Source organism: Oryza sativa, chromosome 7, assembly GCF_034140825.1.
Source record: "Oryza sativa Japonica Group chromosome 7, ASM3414082v1".
NCBI lineage: Eukaryota > Viridiplantae > Streptophyta > Magnoliopsida > Poales > Poaceae > Oryza > Oryza sativa.
The window spans coordinates 16,915,775-16,936,448 of NC_089041.1; the positions used below are offsets into that span (position 1 = coordinate 16,915,775).

The window sequence follows — 20,674 nt, forward strand, 5'->3', positions numbered from 1 at the left end:
TTACCAACCGGGACTAAAGATCGAGATGACCTTTTTTTTTTGCATGGCCCTGTTGCTGCATGGTTTATATATATATATATATATATATATATATATATATATATATATATATATATATATATATATATATATATATATATATATATATATATATATATATATATATATATATATATATATATAAACCATGCATATATATGTTTCAATACATATATACGCATACATATATATATATATGTATATATATATATATATATATTATATTATATTATATGTATATGCATGCATAATATATATGTATTTATACATATATATGTTATGCAAATGCATATGTATATAGATATATATATGAACAAAATATATTTACATTATAGAAAATGTGTACACATGCATATAGAAACATATGTAGTCATGTATTAATTACAATCCATTATATGTCCTAGCTAGCTACGATTTCGACGTAGTAGTACTCGCTGCTAGCTCAGAAGCTAAGGACCGGTGAATTGTGTTTCCGTCGTAGTAGAATTCACCCTTGGGATCAAGGATTTCTTCGTTGATGAATCCCATGAGTTGTTCTTGAACCGCCGCGATAAATTCCTTGTGTGTGGTCAGGTTATCCCTCATGCGAATAAACTATATGAATGTATGAAATTGATTAGTAATTAAACAAGAAATCGCTACGTAATGAAATTTTGAATTTATTTGTACGTACATCGAGCTCTCTTGTGGTGATGATTTGGTCTACAAGGCAGTGGCAATACTTGCACACGTAATAGCCGCACAAGTTAGTTCCCTGCTTTTGCTTTGCGCACTACAAATAAATGACAAACAACGAGAGATCTAATTAATATACACTTGTATGTATTTGAATCGGAGAAATATAAATGTAGAGCATGTGTACTCACAGGAAATTTGAACTTCCGCCTAAGTCTTTCTCTCCATTTGCCGCAGACCAAATGACGGAACCGATACCAAGCCCTACATGGAGTTTAAAGCTATGATTCGTAGTAGCAATTAACATAACAAGATTTTCTTAATTAACAAAGGAACTTATGACGGTACCTGTCTATAAGTTCGAAAACCATGTCAAACGTAGACTCTTTTTTATCCATTAAGTCATATACGTTGACGGTGCAGGCCTCCAGGTCGATGAGTAAAAGCACCCAGTGGAATCTGCAATGTGCGTGGGATGCATTACATATGAAACACTTAGCAAGTTCGTATGGGAATGAAATTTGGTATGTAGGAAGACAGTAAAATTAAACTAACTCTGTGTTGTATGGCAACAGTATGAACGTATTGTAATGCTGCGCCTTCAGGAGATGGACGAGATTGTCCTCTGTTTCTTGTGGATATTGGTCGAGCATTGCGACGTTTACTTTCCGAGGGTCGATGAATCCAGTATCGAAAACCCTCCGCCGTCGGGCCCTTTGAATCTCCATTCTACAACGATAAAAGGGAGTATATTATTTTCTATGGTCTACTTATATACAAGGAACTAATTAATTAAAGGAGACGTATAATAAGAAATCTAACTGAACGATATACTTACAAAATCCAGCAACTCATAATAGAGACGTCGAGGGCGTCCAGCTGGTATAGTTCGTAGATTCCCCTGAAATTGATCCAGAGAATGTCATCTCCTTGCAAGAAGTCCGTGTCCCTGATCCTCGCTCCGATCATCTCTCTACCGGTGGCGCTCATCTCCATGTACAGCTGATGGAACTTGTACATTTGTGTAGGTAGGGACTGCAGCAGCTCAGGCTTGATAAGCGGTTTACCGAGTTCGTACATGTATTTCACTTCCGCCTTTTCGATTGGTGCGACTCCTAGCAATTGATCCGTAGTTAGACCGGTGTCAGTAATAAATTGTTCTATCGTCATTTCTTTACCGGTCACCAACGGCTCGATCTCCTGGTTTGGTTGCTCTCCAAGCTGAGGGACTGGTTTGGACTTTCCAGAAGATGCTTTCTTCAGCGTTCGCTCATAGTCCGATAGCTTGATGGCCTCCTTGACAGATGCAGACATACCCCTGAAGAAGTTCCTGACACTGGGGTCTATAGGAATCTTCTTTTCTGGACTTCGAGGCTTGAATTGTCTCTTGACTTCTGATGCAACGTAAGCGTCAAGCTCCTCTTGCGTGCAATCGTACCCCGGGTCCTTGTTCTTGGCGGCGTCAACTTTCGCCTTCTTCGTTGCCCTTGTGTGGGCAGGCGGTGGAGCTGGGGGGGCCCCTGACTTTGAAGGTGCCGGAAGAGGAGCTTGCGGGGGAGTAGGTGTAGGAGCACGAGGAGGAGTAGGTGCAGGATCCTGAGGAGGAGTCGATGCTGGAGCCTGAGGTGGAGACGGTGCTGGCGGAGCATGAGGAGGAGACGGTGCAGGATCCTGAGGAGGAGATGGCGGAGCCGGTGGAGATGGTGCACGAGACGCCGCTTGTCGCCCAGGGAGGATGATGTACCGCCTGCGCCATAGAATAATGGCATGGCATGTGTCTCGTAGATGCGTCTCACCGTCTCCTCCAGGGTAATCCAGCTCGAGGTCCTCGTACGCGCCTTCGACCAACTCAACTTCGACCTTCGAGTATCCTGCTGGAATCGGCCTGCAGTGGTAAGTACCTGAAGGGTCCGTTGGGATGGCCATGCCCGACGCCACCTTCATGTTGTGAGAGATTATTTATTAGTAATCCATATAAGCAGCAACTAGCGGAATGGCTAAATCTTACCTTTATTGATAAGTTCTTGAAAGGAATATGCAGCTCACATGGTGTCCGCTGAGTGATGTCATCAACGGGACAGGTCGATTCGTCCTGTGTTTGCATGGCGTCCATGCTCTGTGATCCTACCTGCCCCGTTGAGGCGCAGCTGCTACGGTTTCCTGACGGGCTCACCATTGCAGGAGGAATGGTCGGCTGGGGATCATGGGACCGATGTGTGGCCATGCGTTCATCAATCTTCCTTGCCACCTCCTCTTGCATGTTGAGTTTGTAGCTCGATACCCGGAACTCTAGGTCTGCAATCTTGGCCTCGGTATCTCTCTTGCTCCTCATCCGACTCCTGTACGTGTGGATGTCCTCCTTGAAACCAATCTTCCAAGGAATCACCCCTTTCCCTCGAGTTCGTCCTGGATGCTCTGGAGTCTGCAGGGCGAGTGTCAGCTCGTCCCTATCTCTGTCTGGTCGGAACGTGCCCTGAGAGGAGGCTTCCACTGCATCTGTTAGTCGTCGCGCAGCCTCTCGTATCTGATAGCCGAAGACCAGTGAGCCATCAGCTGGGTTGAGCGTTCCACCGTGAGCATAGTACCAGAACTTCGATCGTTCCGGCCAATTGGCTGTTGCCGGTTCGATACCCCTCTCAATCAAGCTAGCCTCCATCTGCTCCCACTTCGGCATCGCGACGCTATAGCCTCCTGACCCCAAGTGGTGATGGTACTTCTTCTTGGCGGCATTTTCTTTGTTTCTTTCCATCATCGCCTGCCCTTGTTCACCTGTCTTATATGCAACGAACTCGTCCCAGTGATCCCTTAGCTTTGGGAATGTGTCGAAGTTCGGTGTCTGCCCCTTCAGTATATACTTCTGGTACAGATCTCCCTTGAAGCTCTGAAACTGTTCTGCCATTTTCTTCAGAGTCCACCTTTTCACTTTGTCCTCTGTACCCGCAGGAAGGGTGAATGTCTCGAGCATTGTGGTCCACAGCATCTCTTTCTCTGAATATGGGACAAAGCTCTCATGATCTCCGCGTGCCCTTGTTCTTCGCCAGTACACCGTACTGACAGGCACGTTATCCCGCACAACCCAACCGCTGTGACGTACATAGTTCTTGGCGGCTTCGGCCGGGGCACTAGGACGTCCATCTTCTTCTACTTCCGTTATGATGTGCCGACCCTCAAGCTTCTTCGCTGCACCTCGTTGCCCGCGTGCCCTCTTCTGTCCAACGGAGGGTTGACTACCACTAGCCTCCTCCTCCTGGTTCCCCTCCACATCCCTTTCCACGTGCCCCTGCTGGTTCCCCTCCGCATCCCTCTCCACGTTCCCTTCCTCGTTCAAGTACTGGTTTGGATCCTCGTTCCCCTCTTCTTCATTCCAGTACTGGCTGCTTCCCTCCGCGATTGTATCGTACAATATCTGTTCCTCATCGCGGTCAGCCATCTGTTGATACAAGAAACATCTGCTAAGTCACGAGACATTTATGTTTTAACAATCTAAGTCATGTATGCTAAGTGTAAATGTCGTACATTAGAACCCTACACAACCTTACGTGCTAAGTCTAATTACAAATCGTGATATAAGCTAAGTCTAGGTGACGTATATTATACAACCCTAGCTAGTAAATAATTATATACTAAGTCTAATTACAAATAAAATAATTTTATATTAAAAATCAAATAATATTACATGCTAAGACTAAAATAGTCATGTATATGCTAAGTGTTTCGTGCGTATATGCTAAGTCTAATTAAGACTACAATAGTCAATTGCTACTTGTCGCACCAATTCCGTTGTCAATAATTACATACCAAGTCTAATTACAAATAAAGTAATATTATATTAAAACTCAAATAATATTACATGCTAAGACTAAAATAGTCATGTATGCTAAGTGTTTCGTGAGTATATGCTAAGTCTAATTAAGACTACAATAGTCAATTGCTAGGAGTCGCACCAATTCCGTAGTGAATAATGTCATACTAAGTCTAATTTGCAATAAAATAATCTTATATTAAAACTCAAATAATATTAGAACACTACACAATCTTATATGATAAGTCTAATTACAGGTCTAATAATCTTAATTAATTGCATTACAAATATAACAATCATTTATATTATTACGTCACTTGCCTGCTCCAATTCCTTCTAGGGCTAGCTCTTCCACTCAGGCTTGACGGACGACTCCGACAACACGTCTTTTCTGCAAGATACAAAAAAATGTATTAGGATAAATGCGAAGTAACATATATATATATATATATATATATATATATATATATATATATATATATATATATATATATATATATATATATATATATATATATATATATATATATATATATATATATATATATATATATATATATATATATATATATATATATATATATATATATATTGCATTTCACGTTAACGTTCGTCCTCGTTCGTTCGCTCGTTCTCATTCACGTTCGTTCGCTTGTTCTCATTCACGTTCGTTCCCTCGTTCTCGCTTGTCTTCGTTCGATCGTTCTCGTTCTCGCTCTCGTTCGTTCGATCGTTCTTGTTCTCGTTCACGTTCTCGCGGCAACGTACGTTGACGTGTTCGTTCTCGCTCTCGTTCGTTCGATCGTTCTCGTTCTCGTTCACGTTGTCGCGGCAACGTACGTTGACGTGTTCGTTCTCGCTCTCGTTCGTTCGATCGTTCTCGTTCTCGTTCGTTAACGGCGGTGTGGCGGCATCGGGGCGGCGGTTGGCGCGGCGGCGTGGCGTTGCGGGGCCGTGGCGGCGGCGGCGTGGCGTGGCGGCGGCGGCATTGCGCGCGCGGCGGCGAAGGCGGCGGCGTGGCGTTGGCATGCGGCGGCGGCATTGCGCGGCGTCGAAGGCGGCGGCGTGGCGCGTCGTCGTCGTGGCGCGTCGTCGTCGTGGCGCGGCGTCTCGTGGCGGGCGGCGCGACGGAGAGAGATCGAGATCGGAGAGATCGAGATGCATGAAGGGAGATCTGGCGGCGGTGGCTCTCACCCCAGAGATGCGGCGGCAGCGGAGGAGGCGGAGGCGGCGGCGAGGACGACGAGCTCGAGACGACGGCGAGATACGGCGGCGTCGGCGCGGGGATTTGCCCTAGGCAGTGGCGGCGAAGGAGAGAGGCCGAGAGAGATCGATCGGCCGAAAACGTTTAAGTGTTGGTGAAGAAGACGAGGGCGCACCGGGAATATATATACCCCCGGATCTTTACTCCCGGTTGTTGAGAACAACCGGGACTAAAGATATCTTTAGTCCCGGTTGTTCTCAACAACCGGGAGTAAATATCTTTTCCCGCTATTTCGAAATTCTTTTTAAACTCGGTTAGGGTTAAGAACCGGGACTAAAGATTATAGCACTGCATATGATTTTCGCTTACATATGTGTTTATAAAATAGAAGTTAATGCATTAACATTATTTAAAGTACAAAGATTAATGACAATTACTTCGAAAAATTATTTTTGTCTGTAATAAATTAAGTGGATAAATCGTAATAAGCAAATATAATTAATAAAAATTCCAATAATCATATATACTTAGCATATATATGAATGATATTATTATATTGGTAAAAACTCTAATTAAGATATGTATGTACATACTGCATGATTTAAAATTAATAAAAATTGTAATCATCATATGTACTTAGCGTAGGAATTATATTAAATTAAATGCTAAAAACTCTAATTAACATATGTAAATGCCACATGCATGATTTAAACCTTTTAAAAATTCGAATAGTCATATATAAGTAGCATATGAAAGATAGTAAATTAAATTATGAAAAACTCTAATATATGAATGATAGTTTTAAAAATATATTAAATTTAATACTTTTAAAAATTCTCCAGTCAATTATAATTAGCATATGAATGATGGTAAATTAAATGTTAAAAACTCTAATTAACATATGAAATTGCCACTTGCGTGATTTAAAACTTTTAAAAATCCTCTAGTCAATTATAATTAGCATATGAATGCTAGTAAATTAAATGTTAAAAACTCTAATTAACATACATATGAAATTGCCACCTGTGTGATTTAAAACTTTTAAAAATTGTAAGTATCACATATAACTAGCATATACATGATTTAAACTTGTTGAAACCTCTAATAATCGTGCGTAATTAACATATGCCATACATCAATTGATTTATATGGATAATCAATACATCCAAAATAGTTTACATCGTGTACACAATAATTACGGCACGTACTTTCTCCTCACTATTGTTCCCTCCTTGTGATCGCTGCGTGAGTAAGGGGTGTCTTCATTTGATAGGAGGATGCTAGGGTCAATCGTCACCGTGAAAGGGGGTTGCCCATCCAACTGATCGTAATCCTCGTCAGTCTTGTCCTCAACTCCGACGATTTTTCTTTTGCCTGGGAGAACCACTTGACGCTTAGGCTCATCAGGCCCTCTGCCCTTCTTTCCTTTGCTAGACATGTCCTTCACGAAAAAGACTTGCGTTACATCATTGGCAAGGACAAAAGGTTCGTCCGAGTATCTAACCTTGTTAAGGTCAACAGTTGTCATCCCACTGTCATCAATCATTACGCCTCCACCAGTCAACCTAACCCATTGGCACCGGAACAGAGGAACCTTGAGAGGACCATAGTCAAGTTCCCATATGTCCTCGATGGCACCGTAATACGTGGCAATTGTTCCATCGTGTCCCATGGCATCGACACGAACAGCGCTGTTTTGGTTCGTGCTCTTCATGTCTTGGGCTCTCGTGTAGAATGTGTACCCATTGATCTCATATCCCTGGAATGTCGCGATCGACCCAGACGGTCCCCTCGCCAGGAAGGCAAGTTGTTGGTTGATCGACTCGTTACCCATGAGATGTTGTCGTAGCCACACGGGGAAAGTATCAATGTGATGCCGTGTAATCCATGCATCGGACTTACCGATGTTCCTAGCGCGAACTAGAGCCAAGTGCTCCTCGATGTAAGGAGCTACCAATGAAGAGTGTTGCAGAACAGTGAAATGGGCTTTACGGAATAAATTGTTGTCTACCGTCGTTATTGCTTTCCTTCCGAGAGTTCCCTTTCCCTGTAGTCTCCCTTCATGGCGTGATTCAGGTACCCCGATTGGGCGAAGGTCTTCGACAAATTCTACGCAAAATTCGATGACCTCCTCTGTTCCATAACCCTTGGCGATGCTTGCCTCTGGACGAGCACGGTTATGAACATACTTCTTCAGAACGCCCATGTACCTCTCGAAAGGAAACATGTTGTGTAGGTACATAGGCCCGAGAATACGGATCTCTTTCACAAGGTGACAAAGCAGATGCGTCATTATATTGAAAAATGAAGGTGGAAATATCAACTCAAAACTGACGAGTCATTGCACCACTTCATTCTGAAGGGCTTCTAATCTATCCGGATCGATGACCTTCTGCGAAATTGCGTTCATGAATGCATATATCTTTGTTATTGTTGCCCGGACATTGTCTGGAAGGATACCCCTTATTACAACTGGTAGCAGTTGTGTCATCAACACGTGACAGTCATGAGACTTTAGGTTTGTGAACTCCTTCTCCTTCGTGCTTATTATTCGCTTGATATTCATGGAGTATCCAGACGGTACCTTTATGCTCTCCAAGCATTCAAACATACTTTCCTTCTCTGCCTTGCTAAGAGTGTAGCTGGCTGGACTCAAGTAATGGCTTCCTTTCTCCTTTGGTTCCGGGTGAAGGTCGCCGCGTTGTTCCATATGCTTCAGATCATTACGTGCTTCCAGTGTATCTTTCGACTTTCCGTATACACCTAGGAAGCCAAGAAGGTTTACGCAAAGGTTCTTAGTGAGGTGCATCACGTCGATTGCGTGGAGTACGTCCAAGAATTCCCAATATGGTAACTCCCAAAATATAGAGTTCTTTTTCCACATCGCCACGTGACCATCTTCGCTCTCTATATGCTGGCTTCCAGGCCCCTTTCCGAACACTACTTTAAGATCTTTAACCATATCAAACACTGTTTTCCCGCTGCGATGTTTAGGCTTCGTACGGTGGTCAGCCTTATGTTCGAAGTGCTTGCCTTTCTTCCGTACCGGGTGGTTTGCTGCAAGGAATCGACGATGACCCATGTATACAACCTTCCTACAGTGCTTAAGATACGTACTTTCTGTTTCATCCATACAGTGAGTGCAAGCCTTGTACCCCTTGTTGGACTGTCCGGATAGGTTGCTAAGTGCAGGCCAATCGTTGATGGTTACGAACAGCAGCGCTCGTAGGTTAAACTCCTCCTGTTTGTCCTCGTCCCACACGGGGACACCTTCCTTCTTCCACAACTGTTTAGGATCTTCGACCAGTGGTCTTAGGTACACGTCGATGTCGTTACCAGGTTGCTTGGGGCCTTGAATAATAATCGGCATCATTATGTACTTCCTCTTCATGCATAGCCAGGGGGGGAGGTCGTAGATACACATCGTAACGGGCCAAGTGCTATGGCCGCTGCTCATCTCTCCAAAAGGATTCATGCCATCCGTACTCAAACCAAACCGTATGTTTCGTGCGTCCTTTCCAAATTCTTTAAATTTTCTGTCGATGTTTCGCCACTGCGAACCATCGGCGGGGTGTCTTAGCATCCCGTCCTGTTGACGCTCTTCAACGTGCCATCGCAACATTCTAGCATTCCCCTTGTTCCTGAACAAACGCCTTAGCCGTGGTATTATAGGGAAATACCACATCACCTTAGCAGGAATTCTCTTCTTTGTTAGCTGCCCATCAACTTCTCCTGGATCGTCCCGTCTATTCTTGTATCGTAGTGCTTTGCAAACAGGGCATGCTTCTAGGTTCTCATACTCCTCACCGCGATATAGGATATAATCGTTCGGACATGCGTGAATCTTATGAACTTCCAGTCCTAACGGGCAGACTATCTTCTTAGCCTCGTACGTTGTCTCGGGCAATTTGTTTCCCCCCGGAAGAATGTTCTTGACGAGTTTCAATAAATCGCCAAATGCCTTGTCACTAACCCCATTTTTTGCCTTCCATTGCAACAACTCCAGAGTGGTATCCAACTTTTTGTGCCCCTGCTCGCAACCTGGGTACAACAAAGTTCTGTGGTCCTCCAACATCTTGTCCAATTTATGGGCCTCCTTTTCACTTTCGCAGTCTTCCCTGGCGTCCTGCAACATCTGACCAAGATCATCCGCAACGTCGTTACCATCAGCAGCTATTTCCTCCTCGCCCGTTTGATTTCCTTCAAATCCAACATACTGAGCAAAGTCCGGAATATTGTCGTCTTCCACTTCATCTTCTTCCATTTCAACACCTTGCTCTCCGTGGGATGTCCAACAATTATAGCTTGGCATGAACCCCGACTCAAACAAGTGGAAATGAATAGTCCTGGATGCAGAATACTCCTTCTGATTCTTACACTTATTGCATGGACAACAAATAAAACCCCTTTGCCTGTTAGCTTCGGCCACTCTCAAAAAATAGTGCACACCGTCAATAAACTCTTTGGACCGCCGGTCAGCGTACATCCATTGCCGATCCATCTACATGAGTAAAAAAACCGCACACAAATAATTATTCTTACAATAATGACAGTCATACAATAATTATAAGATATCTTTATTCATACAAAAATCATAAAATATTACACCAAATAATTCTTAAAAACTATTTGTAAAGTTTTAAATTTTAATGTGTTTTACTTCTTTTAATTTTCATTTTAATTTGTTTTCTATTATTTAAGATTAACTTTCACGAGAGTTTTCCTTCTCAACTATTTTATAAAACCTTATTTAGCAAATGAACTAAATTTCTATATATTCTTTCTTCCCCACACACATTTTCTCTCTCATCAACTTACAACTAAATTTTGGAGACAAAAAAAGTGTGCAAAACATAGGTGTAAATGTAGTATGACAAAAAAAAAACATTGGAGGATGAAGTTGCAAACCTTTTAGGCACCTCCGATTTGTATGTAATCACCAAAATAAATTCAATATTAATTTTGGCATGACCTCCCCTCTTTTTTGAAGAAATTTTGAAGCTTGCTCGGGCAGCTGGAGGAGGAAGAAGACATATATATAGGGGTGGGACTTTAGTCCCGGTTGGTAGCACCAACCGGGGCTAAAGATCACCGGGATCATTAGTCCCGGTTGGTATTACCAACCGGGACTAAAGTTAAGATCTTTAGTCCCGGTTGGTAGCACTAACCGGGGCTAAAGATCACCGGGATCTATTACCAACCGGGACTAAAGTTAAGATCTTTAGTCCCGGTTGGTGTTAGATCCCGGGGGGGCCTGACAGGTCCTGACAGCATTCGAACCGGGACTAAAGATGATCTTTAGTCCCGGTTGGTAACACAAACCGGGACTAAAGATCAAATATGCCCGTTACCCTTTTGAACCGGGACTAAAGATCATCTTTAGCCCCGGTTTTTATTGCATCCGGGACTATTGTGGAAATCAGTCGACCGATGAAAGATGGTTTCTCCACCAGTGTTGGTGGTAAAGATCCACGGTCAGTTTATGAAATTTGGAATAAATTTGGAGCAATAATAATAAACAACCCACCTCCTGCAAAGGAGATGATAATGGGTCTAACTAAAATTTCCACGCCATCCAGAATAGAACAACTGCCGTGCCAAAAACATAACGGAGCACTTTTAACGAAATAAGAAATGAAATAACGAAACAATGTAGAAAAGACAAAGGCAAAAATGTACGGGACAATTTCGTTCTTGCCCCTATTTTGATGTTCAATATTGATTTTGCCCTTATTTTTTAGGTTTTTGTTTTTACCTCTACTTTTTTTTTTGAAATGAATCAACCGTTTGCCCCTATTCAATTCTTGTTAACGGTGTTAAATGTGGGTGTAAAAAGACAAATATACCCTTAGATATATTCCGGTACTTTTGACATAATCAAAATAAAAATCTATTGATGCCATACTATAGCAATAATTTAATTGTCCAAATTTTGTTAAAGTTTACCAAAATTTGGGTCAAAATTGAAAGTAGTGTACAAAAGTACTGGAAAATATCTAAGAGTATACTTGTCTTTTTTACCTCACATTTAACACCGTTAGCAATAATTAATGGACTATGTGAAAACGGTGGTTTCATTTCAAAAATGTAGGGGCAAAAACGAAAACCCTAAAAAGTAGGGGCAAAATCAGTATTGAACATGGAAATAGGGGTAATAACGAAATTGCCCCAAAATGTATCTATGGTTTATTAAAAAAGGAATATCGCCTGTTACAGAAAAGAAAAAAAAAGACCGTTAAAACAAATCAGGGATTCCGGGCGGCTAAAAGTAGAAGCTTGAATAAACATGAGCCTCAGAAAAGAGAGAAAGGATGAAAACCGCCTAAGCAAAAAGGAAAAAAAAAGACTGATCAGACCATAATCTCGCGATCGATCGCCATTAGTCTATTGATCACAAACAATTATACTATGTATGAATTACTATTGGACCTTCTTATGCGTTCAAAAAAATAAGCTGTAAATCTGCAATACGTACGTACATGTAAATTTTTTGCAACAACATTCTCCGGTGAATTTGCGGTGGGCTCCTGCAGAGATTTCTCTGGGCCGTAAGGTAGTGTGAGGCTTTATTTGAAGATGTGGCCCTTCCAAATAGATGTCTTGGAGTCCAACATAACTGGTAAATGTCCCTGGCCCAAACCTAACACCCATAGCAGGCCGAAAGCTGAACTTCCAAACGGGCCCTTAATCTATATGATCCATACGAGTAATTGTCAAAGACTCAAAAACCGAGTCAACTTTATACGGACTAAAAATATCAAATTAATTAGTTGTAGTTTGTATCTAGAGGACATAATTACCATCTTCAAAAAAGTTTATAATTGTGTGTTCATGCAACGTATAGCGCGTTTTGACACAGGATTTTTCACACGATAGTGGACTATAAAAGTCCCAGGTTATTACAAGAAGTGTTTTATGCTCAAATAACTTGGAGACTTTCTGCTTGACGAATCCTCAAGTCGTCAGGAAATTTTCGTTGCTCGCAATTCGTAGAAACTCTCTCTCTGCAAGAAAAAGAAAAGGACTACAAGTTGCTCTTGATAGATCTCCTGACGAATATATATATCTCCAAGGCTCCAAGCACGTTACGTCTTGTGCCATCGATAAGATAAAAAACCTACTACCTCATATTTTTTAATATATGACGTCATTAACTTTTTTTTTCGACGTTTGACCATTCGTATTTAAAAAAGTTTATGTAATTATCATTTATTTTAATGTGACTTGATTTATTATCAAATATTTTTTAAACATAACATAAATATTTTTATATTTACACAAAAATTTTGAATAAAACAATGGTCAAATATTAGTCGAAAAGTCAACGGAGTCATACATTAAAATACGGAGAGAGTATCACTAAAGTTTAATATTGTTGTGCATATGCTTAATCATGCACGAGTCCATGAATTCATCAAGCCGACAAATTAAACAAGTCCCAGGTTATTACAAAATCCTCCATCTATACACAACTCCACTATATAAACTGGTGGAAAAAGTACACCGAAGGTCCCTCAACTTATCATCGAGTTACAAAATCGTCCTCAAACCGCAAAACCAGATATCCCGTGTCTCTTAACTAATTAAAACTGGTCATAATAGATTCCTTGACGGTTTTGATCTCGGTTTTATCCTACGTGACGACTGAGTCAGCATGGAACCCACATAGCCCCACATGTCATGATGCCATGTCAGCAGGCCGACCTCTCCCTTCCTTTCCTTCTCTCTCTCACTCAACTACTGGGCAGGCCTGCCGGCGGAGGGGATGAGGTCGTCGGCGTCGGCAGGGCGAGGTGGCGTCGTGGAGGGCGAGGAGGCTCCCGAACCCTAACCCTAACCCCCTCCTTCTCCTTCAGGTTCGTGGAGGGAAGCGTGTGCAGCATCTAGCCGCGCCCCCGTCGCACCAGCTGCGCTGCTCCGGGGTCCTCGTCCCCTCCCCGCCACCGATGCATCAGGTCAGTAATTGCCCGTGTCCCTCTCTCCTGTTTTTTGCCCAAGCTGCGCTTGATATTTGAGTTGGTTTGGTTTGGTGTGGAGCGGTGTGGTGTGGTTTGATTCGGGAGTGGAATTGAACGGATCACCTGATGGAATTCCGTGCGTGATTGGATTGTCGCAAGCTGCTGAGGTGGATTTTTTCCTGAACTTGTTAGCTGAAATGGAGGGGAATTGGGGAGATTAGGTTGCGTGATTGATCGAATTTTCCATCCTGCTCGCGTGATTAGTCCCAGATTCCAAATTTCCAGTTGTTTTATCACTTCATTTCCACGAAATTTCACCCATAATCTGTTCCTTCATCCTACGCATGACCTATATTTAATGCATTTTTACGAATTAGCATCTGATTTGGGACTAATCAGAGAAAAAACTGCACTGATGCAGGTATGCTACCCGGTCCCCTTCTCCCAACTCCGCCGCCACTGCCACCGGAGCTCGTAGTGTATCCCTCTGTGCCAGGCCTGCCGCCTTCAGCCACGCCGCCGCCGTCGTCGTCCATAGGCTCCAGCATTGCCATTGTCGTCCTTGTCGTCATTACCACGACCATCATGATCGTCTCCATTGTTGTCATTCGATGCAGCTACCGCCGCGGGTTGATCCACGGGTCGTCGTCGACACCGGTGGTCGCCGGGCACACGACGCTCCACATCTTCACCACATTCTCCGCCATCGCCGGGTCCCAGTCCTCGGGGTGGTCGGTGAGCCAGGCCGTTGACTTTGCCGCCGTGGGGGAGCCTCTCGGAGCCGGCGCGCATGGCCATGTTGGAAATAAGAGAGGTAATGAGGTGGCATCCTGGTATGTGGGGCTCACGTGAGTCCCACGCTGACTCAGCCGCCACGTAGGATAAAACCAGGATCAAAACCACCGAGAGACCTATTGTGACCGGTTTTGATTAGTTAAGAGATGCGAGATATCTGGTTTTGCGGTTTTGCGGTTTGAGGACGATTTTGTAACTCGATGACAAGTTGAGGGACCTTCGGTGTACCTTCCTAAACTGGTAGCCACCTTAGGGAATAGTACACGCAAGGTCCCTCAACTTGTTAGCCACATACAAAATTGTCCCTCAACCGCAGAACCGGACATCCGGCGTCCCCCAACTTACAAAACTGGTCACAAAAGGTCCCTCGGCGGTTTTGACCCCGATTTTGTCCCACGTGGTGGCTGACTCAGCGTGGGACCCACGTGAGCCCCACATGTCAGTAAGCCATGTCATCACCTCTCCGCTCGCCGGCCTCCCCGCGCTTCCGCTGCCCCGCGTGTGGCTCCAGCTCGGCTGCCGCGGTTGCCCGCCGCTCCTCCTCGTCGGCGAGCACGGAGAGGAAGCTGACACCGCCGCCTTGCTCCTCTCACCGCCGCCACCGCCGCCTTGCTCCCCTGAGCCAACGCCGACGCATTCGTCCCGTCTCGACTCCGACGCTGGCCTCCCCGTGCCTCCCCGCTGTCGTCACCGTGTTCCTCCCGCCTCGCCGCCGGATTTGGACTTGGGAGGAGCACACCGGCCTCCCCGCGCCTCCGCCGGCCTCCACTGCTGCTCCTCCTCTCCGCCGCTTCTTCCCCGTCGGTCGCGCCGACCCTCTTCTCCACCGCGTCGGTGACGCCGCCGCCGCCGCCACCGCATCGGCCCTCCTCTCCGCGTCAGTTATGATGGCCACAGCCGCGCGCCGCCATCGCCGACCGCACGAGGGGGACGGGGAGGCCGGCGAACTCGCACCGCCCTGAGCCCGCGCGCCGCCACCCGGGAGCCGCCGTTGCCGGCTGCACCACCTTTCGGCCGCGCGCACCGCCGCCTGTGCGAGAGCAGAGAGCGAGAGGAAGGAGAGAAATAGAGAAAGAGAGATAGGGTGCTGACGTGGCTTACTGACATGTGGGGTCCACGTGGGTCCCACGCTGAGTCAGCTGCCACGTGGGACAAAATCAGGGTGAAAACCGCCGAGGGACCTATTGTGACCGGTTTTGTAAGTTGGGGGACGCCGGATGTCCGGTTTTGCGGTTGAGGGACGATTTTGTATCTGGCTAACAAGTTGAGGGACCTTGCGTGTACTTTTCCCGCCACCTTACGGCTTCGTTCGGTTTGGGTGTAAACCGGCCTTTTCCCCGGCCCTTTCGGGAAAGCCCACCACGAGGGGAAAGAATTCCTGGGTTGTCAAAAAATGCATTCGGCTTGGCCCGGGAAGGTGGATATCCCGGCCCAATACCCCCAAACCCTAGGGATATTGGTCCACCACCCTGAGCAACACACCGCTGCCTCTTCTCGACTGGAGCGGCGCCCAAGCCGCCGCTGCTCGTCCCGTCGCCCGCCGGCGCGGCACACCGCATCTGCTCGCGCCGGCGCCTCACGTCGCTTCAGCCTCCTCCTCTCGCCACAAATGACGCCGCCTCCTCTCACCGTAGATGCCGCCTCTCGTCAGATCTGACGGAGCTCAACATCGGTGCGGCCTTCTCCGTTCGGTCTCCACCATCCGGCCACTGCGTCTTCCCCATCAAGAACCTCAAGGACCTCGTCATCTTCTACTACCTTGTCTAGGTATGTCAAATTCCATCCTTCTCCTGAATTGATTGGTTTGGTGGTTGGGAAGGTGAACTCTTGGGCTAGATCTGATCGATTATGTTGCGGGATAGTTAATCTTGGGCTAGGTAATCTTGTGCTAATTTTACTTGTGAAATCTCTAGGCATTATCTATCACATCCTGTTCTGATCTCTCTGTTTTTTTTTTCATTATCAATCTGTGCACGGTTAGCTTTTACTTTTCCTTTGAGGTCTATACGCTCAGTATGGATTTAGGATATTAATTTTGTTCATATACATTAATTAGCTCTGTTTTTCAATGCAAACGATTTCCTAAGTTTTGTTTTCTGTGTGTTTTTATTCACATGTTTTATACTCTGCTCCAAAAATGCCATAAATGGATGGTAGCCTGATTTTACTACTCTGTCATTGTTTCCTTTTAATCTCAAGTACTGATTCCTGCAGTTACATACTGTTGAGTTTATCGTTGAGAGAGTCGGTGCTGCTTACAGGTCATAACTCATATACGTAGTTTGTTTTTGTAGGGTATTTTCTGAAATACTCCAGAGATTTATGTATAAAAATGAATTTATTTTGTGACATACTAAGTAGTATATATATAATTTTTGCAGGATATTGAACTGTGCCACCTGCTAAATTTGTTTAGGATACGTATGAAAATCGCCTTTGCTCAGTATGGATTTAGTATATATATTTAGCAGCCATCCTAAACCTTGCTTTTTCATTATCAAAGGAGATTTTACATATTGGTTTGGTGGTTGGGAAGGTGAATTCATTGGTATGGATTTCTGAAAGAACATACATCTGTTCTGGCATGATCTATCACATCCTGCATTATGAGAAAGTGAGCTGCACGCCTGGGCATTAGTGTGTGTTTGGGTTAAGCTGAGTGGCCAATAGTGATCAGCTCCATTATATATATCTGAATCTGATGAGTAGTGAACTAGTGATAGATCACTAGTGTGAGTAGTCAGTGACATACATATGATAGAATCTTAGCTGGGCATGCATATGCTGCTACTGTTGTGCTGTTGTCTGAAGATATGAGTATATATAGTAGCTGTAGTGTGGTGTAGTGCGCGCGAGTGGGGTTTTAATTGGTTAAAGCATGTTGGTTGCTGGTAGCTAGGTGTCAGGTTCTCTCACTAGTTGAGTACATGATTCAGGGCTTTTTCGAAATGCATGATGTTTAAAACATAGGAACAAAAGGAAATACATATAATTAAAATACTCTATGGATTGAAAAAATGAATAACTGTATGAATGATCATTTAAATGGAGCACAGGAAAAAAAAACACAGAAGATTCTTTTTTATGGTGATAAAAAGATATACTCTGCTGTTTATCTTTTTAATGCTTTGTAATCTAATCTACAGAAGTACAGAACAGCCATTACTACCTTTGACATTAACTGCAACCTTCTGTTATCTGTTAATTTTTTGTAGTTTGGTGCTTAGAAGATTCTTTTTTTTTTGTTAACATTTGTTTGCTTGATATCACACTTTTATGTGCTTAGAAGTCATCTCACACATGTCAACAGTTCCTGGAATTAAAATGGGTTCAAGGGCTAATCATTAACATGTCAGCACTTTTATGTGCTTAGAATAACATGTGTTTGTTCAGAGTCATTAGCTGAAATTGGACAGCAAGTATATTCCAGTCAGTTAGCATAGAATCTGATATTGTTCTGAATTTTTCCTTTAATTCTGCAGTTTGGGTGTCTATCAACTGCTTTGACCATTGGATTTGTTAATACAACACGTGTTAATACAACATCAATTCCATCTATACACTCTGAATGTGCTTGTGTTTCTTGCCCACTGACTGCATTAGTGGTGTATATGTTGGGGACCTGCTGAAATTGAGCTCAATTATGAATTCTGAAATTCTGAAATTATGGTTCAGGTTGAGGAGCTGGCTGGCTGACAGAAACATAGTACCATGGTAGAGACTGAATTTAACTGTACTATTTAGTTCTTGTGAACTTTGAAAATTATAGGATCTCTTCTGGAGATTGATATTTTGGATATATGAATTAGCTAGATCGATCAACTTTGTTAAGGTTTTAGCTAGAAAATGACATGTTTGCATTAGTAATAGATAATAACATGTGTTTGTTCAGAGTCATTTGTAGAGCAAGTATATTCTAGGGTCCCATCGTTTGGCTTTTCTTTTAATAAGCCAAAACGGCTTATTAGAGTAAAAATAAATTTGTAGGTAAAATTTTTATATATGTGTTCTCGGTGACTTAAAAGCCAATGCTGAAAAAAAAACTACGTTGAAAATATCTCAAAATCAATGTCAAAATTAAGTTTGAAAATTCAAAATTTGGCTTTTTCTTTGTCTGAATAGGCCATCCGATGGGAGCCCTAGTCAGTATATGCTGAGTTTGCATATCTGAAAAGAAAATCATTCTTTTTCTTGTTTGAATAGTAACAAAAAGATCTTTCTTTCCATGTACTTGTTTGTAAAGTGTCTCCATTGGCTTCTTGCAACATGAATAGCATGATGATAGGTGGTCAGCCTCTTTTCATTTCTCTTGTAGTCCTGTTGAGCTCACAATGCTCTTTTTTTGTGTTCTTTGGCATTGATTTTAATATTTTCTTGAGGTCACAATGCTCATCATTTTCTCCTCCCAGGTCATGGAGCTACTATTATTTGGTGAAGATCGAATGGTGGCAAAGATAGGACAACAATGCATGCAGTTACCATCTTCATTTCTTAAATTTATGGACAAATCAGATTTTGGGACCTGGGAACTTAGTTTGTGGTTGTACTCAATGTTCTAGGTGTTGATGTCCTTTGCTTCCGATTTTATTTTACCTTACTGTGGTGATGTATAAGAAAAACTTCTCAGTGGGCTCTTTGCTAAACACTAAAATTTAAATGCTTGTAATATTGTTTGGAGGGCACAGATTGACTTACCACATGTGAATTTGTCAACTGATACAATGCATAGCAGTGTTAATTATCGTTTTAAAAACTTGGCAGTATTTTTATTTTCTTTATTTAATGAACTGTTTTCTTAATTTTGGTTTTCTTCTATATATGCCATTGTAGAAATTAGTTATCAGCTTTTCTTTTTGAAATTTCGGATTATTTTGTGTGATTTCGTAGTTTGATTCTATTTCTAAGTTGAGATGTGCTATCTATGCTCGTTTTTGCTCAGTTTTTATTCAAAGAGATGCGTTTAACCTGCTTTTTCCCCTGTTTTCCCCAGCCGAATAGCATGGGAGTTTAACACCCAACGTGGAAGTGGATTGGGTGGTGGGTGGGGATCCACCTATACCTGGCCAAATGGGCCGTGCCAAGCCGGGCCGGCCCAAGCACGACCGCACTGTAGAAGGCCCAGGCCCGGCACAGCACGCCGGCCTGTGGGCCGTGCCGGCACGGCCTGTTTACCCGTGCCGTGTCTGGGCTGACGCCATAGCCCGTGGGCCAGCACGACACGGCACGTTTACTGTAGAGGGCTGGCACGGCACGGCCCGCGAGCACGGCACGGCACGGGAGCGGCCTAGGGTAGGCACACCGCGCACGTGGCGCCAAGCGGCCGAGCCGCCGAGGGCAGCCGCGGGGCCAGGCGGCGGGAAGCGCACGTCGCCGCGTGGCGCGTGGCAAGCGGCGTCGCGACGTGTCGTTGGGGCTGGGAGGCTGGGTCGCTCTCGCTCTGACTGCCTCCGTCACTCCGTGCCTCGTTGGGAGCAGCCGAGACGGCGACAGGCGACTCAGCGAGATCCCGTACGGCGGCCGAACAGCTAGTCAAACGACGAATGCGAGAGTGCCACGTGTCCCCAACGGCTAGTGAGCTAATCCAACGACCGCTGTTTTTGAGAAGTAGCCGTTGGAGAGCAAAAAAATGGAAAAAAATTCGAAAAAAATATGAAATTTGTTTCTATAAATAGGACACCCACCGGAGCATTCTGAATCGTCCATACCTCCCATTTTGTGCTCTGTTGTGCTCTTTCGTGTGATAGATCGATTTTTTGATTTAGACAAAATTTGACAAAATTTTGTCTAAAATCAAAAATAGTTTGTGACTAAAAATAGTGCATACAAGAGGTGTAAAGCCAAGCAAAGGTGGTAAGAAAGAAGTACGTCATATATTCAGTTTTATGTATTATTTTATTTCATGTTATGCGAATAAATATTCTGAAATTTGTTTATGTTGTTTTAAATTTTCAGAATGGACGAATCGAACATTCCATCGTTCACGTTAGGTGATTTCGACCCTAACTACGTGTCGAGGTCATTCCCAACTGGTAAGTATGATGCCACCGGATCGGCTCCAACACCACCAGTTATGGAGCCACCGGCGGGTTCAGAAGCATCCGGCACTATGAGTGGGAGTGTATCGACGAACACCGGCTCAAAGAGATCAAGAACTTCCGGTGTTTGGCAACATTTCGATGAGGTGGCCATGACAGGCCCTGA

The 20,674-nt window shown here is 43.9% G+C and overlaps 1 long non-coding RNA gene across 1 annotated transcript; it reads left to right on the plus strand.

The window, feature by feature from the left end:
* The first annotated feature begins 15,953 nt into the window (after positions 1-15,953).
* On the plus strand, positions 15,954-19,226 carry LOC9270929 (uncharacterized). The gene is made up of 2 exons (XR_001547229.2): positions 15,954-16,240; positions 18,883-19,226. It is a non-coding gene; the product is annotated as an uncharacterized lncRNA (long non-coding RNA).
* The last annotated feature ends 1,448 nt before the right edge of the window (positions 19,227-20,674 follow it).